At 40.9% G+C, this 6,538-nt stretch overlaps 1 protein-coding gene across 1 annotated transcript in view; it reads left to right on the top strand.

Moving 5' to 3' along the window:
• Positions 1-6,538, top strand: part of MECOM (MDS1 and EVI1 complex locus) — a 194,496-nt gene that overhangs the window by 144,785 nt on the left and 43,173 nt on the right. The window contains exon 2 of the mRNA XM_009333565.1: positions 1,229-1,363. The gene's annotated coding sequence lies outside the window, so the exon portion shown is untranslated. The remainder of the gene's footprint in view (positions 1-1,228; positions 1,364-6,538) is intronic.

Here is a 6,538-nt window from a genome sequence, read left to right as displayed (position 1 = left end):
CCGGGCAGCGTCCGCCGTACCTGGGCTGCCCCCGTGCCCGGCCGCCCCCGCGGGGAGAGCAGCTTTCCGCGGGGCTCGTTTAATTAATGAACGTGAGCTTAGGCTTAGGCTATATTGTGAGTCCTTGATAGGAAACTTCCGTGGGTTTTCATTAACTAAATGATACACAATGCCGGGGTTCCCGTCCATTCAGCTCGGAGGCCAAGAGTGCTCTGGGGCTGGACGTGAATACAAACGTTTCCCATTGGGGAAACAACCTCCCTCTCCCTTTTCTTTTCGTTTGGGGCGTGTGTTTTAAGTTTTTTCTAAGAAAATCGGGTGGTTTGTTGCCGGTGCCCAGCCGGAGGAGTTACAAATGTAGCAGTGAGCTACTGGGATGCTGTGGAAAGTTTAGGATAGGCCGGTAGTAAAGCTTGCAAATAAATAACGATATTCAGTCATATGTAATGATTAGTAATTTGTCATAATATTAGAATAGAGCATCCTCTTTAGCTTGTCCACAAGCAATCTCATTATATTTGTTTATTGTCTGCATAATTGGAACCATTTATTGGTATGTATTGAATACTGCCATGTTTTGCATGAGTGTTTACGTTGTTTTTTATTTATTTTTTTTAGTTTGGCATAGTGAGTTCTATTATTTGCTTCAATTAAGGGGAGTGATGTAAGTGTTGCACAGAAGGGCTGTTTGGGAAGCGTAATGTTAAAACAAGATAAATAACTGCCTACCAAATAAAGTTTGGTTCAGAGCAACAAATACGAAAAGACTAAACGGGTGCTGCAAACAACGTAAATCCTGAAACAAAACAGAAACCTCAAATGAAGCCAACACCACCTATTTTAGTGATTTTTGTTGTATTCCCTGACAGAATCATATTTAATTAAAATCATAATTTCAAACATAGTCACTGATGAATGCATAGAAAATCAGATCCCTCTTAAATTAACGTAGTGTTTCTTAGCAATAATTAGACAACATCTCAATTACATGTAAATGTTTGTCAAGACATTTTTCAGTACATTTATTGTCCTTTTATTATTATGTATGTATTCTGACCATTCCTAAAAAAAAATCTCACCAGAGAAGCATATTTCTGAATAAAAGTGCCTATATTATTATTATTATTATCATTATCCATTTGTTTATCTGGAAACCTGTGATTCATCTTTTGATTAGTATGCCCAGGCAGCGACAGAAAGATTTACTCTTTCATATTCTTCCTTTTAGATCTTGGATGAGTTTTGCAATGTGAAGTTCTGCATAGATGCCAGTCAACCAGATGTAGGAAACTGGCTCAAATATATCAAGTTTGCTGGATGCTACAATCAGCACAACCTTGTTGCATGTCAGATAAGTGATCAGGTATGTGGTGCTCACTTTCTGGACTTATTTTTTTGAGGAACTTTAAGGTGTCAATGGGAAAAAAAAATAGCAGCAATTCACAACAGATTTTGGCCTGTTTGCTGTTATGGCAAAAGATAAGGCACAGATGTGAAATGCAGAAGAGAATAATTTTGATTATGGGCTATAGATAATATGAATTTTCTATTTTTCCACATTGTTGTTCAATTCATAAATAATCTTTTTTTTATCTTATACTTGCTAAAAATGGGACTGCTTTCTTAGGAATACAAAGCCAGTATTTGCTGCTTTTGAATTAGCAGCATTTTCTGGCTCCTGTTCCAGTCCACTTGGATTGCTACGTTAAACCGTTGAGTTGATCAGAAGCTGTAATGTGAAATTAACGGAAAGAACAGAGGGGAAAACACAAAACTGATAATGCTACCAGTGTAGTTGCACGTATGGGGCTTTGGATTTGAATGCGCACGTCCATGAATATTATTATGCCTTCCCATACACTTTGCTGGAACTCGTAATACTTGTATGCTGAACCAGGATCTTCAGTGGTTTTCTTTTTCTTTATTGCACTTAAATCCACTCTTTGTTGGGCTGAAACGTTATTTATCCTTGTGTGTTGGAAAAAAGGCTGGGATAGGCAGAGGAAGGACGCAGTGAAGCATTTTGTTTTCAATTATGCTGATGAGTTATTAGGTGTTTCTTAAATCAAGGTTCGCTTTAGTCTGCGGATAATACATGCCATTATGAAATATTTTAATGGGTGAAGTTAGGTTAAGAAAGCTATACTTCTTTAAAGTAAAATATCTAACATAGTAACGCAACAACTGATTGTGAATTCTTGTTTCCAATTTAAAGTTTGCTACCTGCAACATAGGATTTGATTCATTTAATCAGTGTTTCATTTTTTACCACTTAATTAACTGCATCAGGTGAATGTTAAAGATTATCTTTAGCTGATTTAATTGCCTTGACAGTATTGAAAGAAGAATCACAACCAGACACAAAGCTTCAATTAGAAATCATTCTTTCTAATCAAATTCCTTACATATAGGAAATGAATATGAGACAGCCTGCTATTTCCAGCACAGCATTATGTATTTTGCTCATGCGGGATAGTTGATTAAAACGGGTTTAAATAACTTTTTCAGAAACTATGAGAGAGGATTTTTTTTAATTTTCAACTTTTACAGCTCAGCCCTGAGCATATGTAACACAGAATAAGCCAGCCGACTGAGATATAATTTCTTTTTTGTGTAGCAGCTGGTTTAACCAAAGAAACCATAAAGATCATTAGTAAATACAAACTACTTTTTCCAAGTTGAAATATGCTTTACACTGAAAAATGATACATTCTCTCAATGCAGAGCATTTATGGAACAGTGATACGAAAAGGAAACTATATAGATTAATTGAAACAACAAATTCAAAACTTTTATGTTTAATAAGAGCTGGCATAGATAGCAAAGATTAGAAGTGGAATCACGTGCATTGGTCAAAGCAACTTACTGTCTTTGCGTCGGTAGTGGTGATCTGCAACTGAAACTACACGCTAGGCTGAAACATCATCATCTACCTCTGCGACGCAGATACGCACCCGCGTTTTGACGTTTTTGGAAGGAAAGTTATGGCGCTTGTAACTTTCTCTTTTTTTTAGTGTTTACATTTCTGAGATTTGGTAATGGTGGCTGTACTGCTGCCAATAATTTCTTTCATTCACTGGAGACTTGTTATTTATTTTGCACAGTATCGTGCTGTTCATAATTCTATATTTTTATAGCTTATTGTTGCTGAGATTTGCAAATTAAGAACTGGTTGTCTTTCAAGTAGCATGTTGTGAGCTGGGTGCTGTCAGCAAGAGATTGTTGTTCATTTGGCCCGCTGGAAACGCTGCAAATTTACCCACAAAATTGTATGCATACTCCAACGTTTTATGACCAGAGCCTAAAAAGTTAATGCTAAAAATGTGCTTTTGAATCTTAAAGCGAAAAAGCCTTTCTAACAGCTCCTCCTTCTGCTTTCTTCTGGCACAAGCTCACCAGAGGTAATATAAAATATAATAGGAAGGCGAACTGGGAAATGGACATTACATGGCCAAATGTGTGCGTGTATAAGGAGTGACAAATGCAAGTCAGGACTGAGCGTGCGTATGTGCCTGTGTATAGAGCGTGTGGGGCTGCCTTTGGGTCACTCTGCCTCTGTAGCTCCTAGAAAAAAAAGGGGAAAAAAAAAGAAAAGAAGAAAAAAAAAAAAGGTGAAGCCGGAGGATGTGTATCAGTGGTTGCAGCTAGAGCTGGAGGACGGAGGCGATGCAGCCCAGCTGGAACAGGAGACCCCAGCTCATCTGGAGCCGCAGCCAGTGCTGGGTGCAGGCACCCCGGTTCCCCCAGGAATAAGAAACACCTCAGCAGCCCTCATAGCATGGGGAGCATCCCCGCTGCAAGAGACGCTGCTCGCTCCCAAGGCACAGACACTCGATCAGCAGTAATTGTTCACCTCTAATTGCTTCAACTCATCTGTAAAATTCACAAGCAAACATTGGGCTGTACCTGAAAAGGTAAAAGATCCTGCCAGCGCTCCCAGCCTCATGCTGCCCACAAGTTTATGCTACTAAATTCAAGCTTGACTGACAGACAGGTATGATTCCCAGTCTGCTTGAGGCAGGATTTAGATGAATCTCAGGGCAATGTGTAATCTAGTCGCTCTGCTAAGCTCTACCTTCTGTATTTAACAAAAAGAGTGAAAGAAAAACAATTTTTGTTGTTTTCTCTATTGGACTTTTTTCAGAGACATACCACCCCACCCCCTGAGTCACGGTTGAGGTTAGGTTTCATCACTTAGGATCAACTTTACAAAAGGCCTGGGCTCTTTCTTATGACTGTATAAATGAGCTTTGCTAAGATGAACAGCTCGATAATGGTGGGATGCAGTCAAAACATGCACGCTGGATGCAACTCATGTTTCATTTGATTGGAGGTGGAGTAGGGTTTAAAAGCTGCATTTTTTGATTTTTTTTTTTTTGTTTTTTCAAAAGAGGTTCATCTAGGATTTCTCTTTGCTGTCTTCCTGTTATCTCCTGTCATACCCAATCTAACCTGAACGTCTGTAATTCAAGATCTATATGAATAATAAAATTCCACAAACAGGGCACTCTCATTTTTTCCTTTCCCCAAAGAGACTACAGTGTGTGCAGAGCTGCAGAGAATCTTGTCACTGTTACTGCCCTGGAATGCATTTTTTTCAGCTCACAGTCAGATGGGATTCAATACCAGTTTCTACTAACTTGGATGACTCCCCTCTGTTATCATTAAACATCTATTAGTTCAACTTTTTAATGACTTCCGAATGATTAGCCCTGTTAGGCTTTCTGGCAGCGCTGTCATCCCAGCAAAAGCATTATTTTTAAATATATATGTTAATGAAAGTGCAATTGCAAATACAGCAGTGACTATAGCAGTGGCATGTCAGGGACTGTCGCACGTTCCAGGCACATTTTCAGGCTGGGATCACAGTCACCTTCAAGCTATAAAAAATATACTTTTTTCTTTTTTTCTTTTAAGAAACGTAGTTGGTAGCAGTTGAAGTTTAAACTCCTGAATATTGTTTTTATCTTGCTTATTGCTTGCAGAGCTCTGACAGTGGTACAGCCACATAATGCTGTGAAACTGGTCTGAGCTTCCAGGTCTCTACCCCCTCAACAAAGCAGCTCCTGAAGATTCCCTTTGGTTTGTCCATGGAAAACTCCCAAGTGGTTCAAGATCAGTTCACTGAGGTTTTGGTTTGCTGTGTGTGCTGAAATAAGTTTTTGGGGTTCTTTTTTTGTGTGTTTTGTTTTGTTTCCTTATACTCAAGTATATGCCATTGCAATGGGAGAAAAACCAGTAGTATTACACTCTTAACTACGTGCCCGATGTCAGTGATATAAACTTACACAAGTGAACCTGCTGCTGTAGGTTTTACCAGATCTGATCACATCTTACACATTTTACAAACTTTTTTAATCTGCAGACACAGCTTCATATTTCAGATTTTACTGCCACTGCCCCTCCTCTGTCGCAGGCACCTCGCAGGCAGAAAACGGCAGAGACTCTTCCAGCAGCCCTAGACGCACAGCCACCTGCAAAAGTTGTGTATTTAAGGAATAGTTTTGAGGCTTTGTTGTCAGAGAGTGAAATTAAGGTTTTGGCTGTTGTGGGTCAGGAGTGCACATGCATGCTGAGCTCATGCGGGGCCTTATTCTGCCATGATTCTTCCTATGAGTTATTAGTTTATTAAACAAATAAAGCTTAATCCAGCTCCCACTGAAAATCTGTCTCCAGTGGAGTGGAGTCCTGTTAGCTTAGGGCTGGTGGAATGAGGAGCTCATTGGCAGTGATTTTCCACTTACTGCAGTTAGAGCTGAGGCTGTGGGCGAAACTCCTGCCCGGTCCTTCTGTCCACCTGTGTTATCTGGAGTTTAATGCACTGGTGGTGTTACCACTCTTGGCGTTGGCCTGTCCTGACGTGACCTAAAAGAAATTGTTTAGAACCAAAACTGGCAACTAGCTGCTGCCATTTCTGCAAAGCGATAAGCTTTTTATTGGCAATTCATGTTTAGTAAAAGCGGTAAGGCACGTCATCTTTAAGCAAAAATGCCTTTTTTTGTGATGAAAGCTGTCAAATCATACTCGTATGCTTGCCAGAAGGAGTATAGAGGATTATAGATGTCCACAGAGCCAGGACAAGGCTGCAACTCACTTGACACTTCGTGTGGTTCATGAATGAAGGTGGGATGTTAGAAGACAACTGCATGGTGAGGTCACCTCAGGAGAACAGGTGGACACACAGAAGTTGTGGCCTGGTGTCAGTGGTCAGTGACCCCCAAGCAGGAGATCTTGCAGGGCTGGAGCAGCTCGGCTGAATGTGGCAGCCCCTCACCCGGGCCCAGGGCCATCTCCGCTGAATGTGGCAGCCCCTCACCCGGACCCAGGGCTTTCACAGAGGCTAAAATTGAGCTACGATGGAAGAAGACATGAGTATCACTGGGGAGGTGGCCTGCAGCCCCTGAGATGCCGAAGAGGGTGCACTACGGAGGGACATCCTGCAGCTCTCTCCTCGCTTCAGGGGAGCAGGAGGCACCTTTTACTTCAGAAGGTGGAAAAATGGGGATTCCTGGTGCCATTTCAGAGAGCGTTCTCGGTC

The sequence above is a fragment of the Pygoscelis adeliae genome, unplaced genomic scaffold, assembly GCF_000699105.1.
Source record: "Pygoscelis adeliae isolate BGI_AS28 unplaced genomic scaffold, ASM69910v1 Scaffold220, whole genome shotgun sequence".
NCBI lineage: Eukaryota > Metazoa > Chordata > Aves > Sphenisciformes > Spheniscidae > Pygoscelis > Pygoscelis adeliae.
Note: the sequence above shows the minus strand (reverse complement) of the source record. Positions and strands in the feature narration are given on the sequence as shown.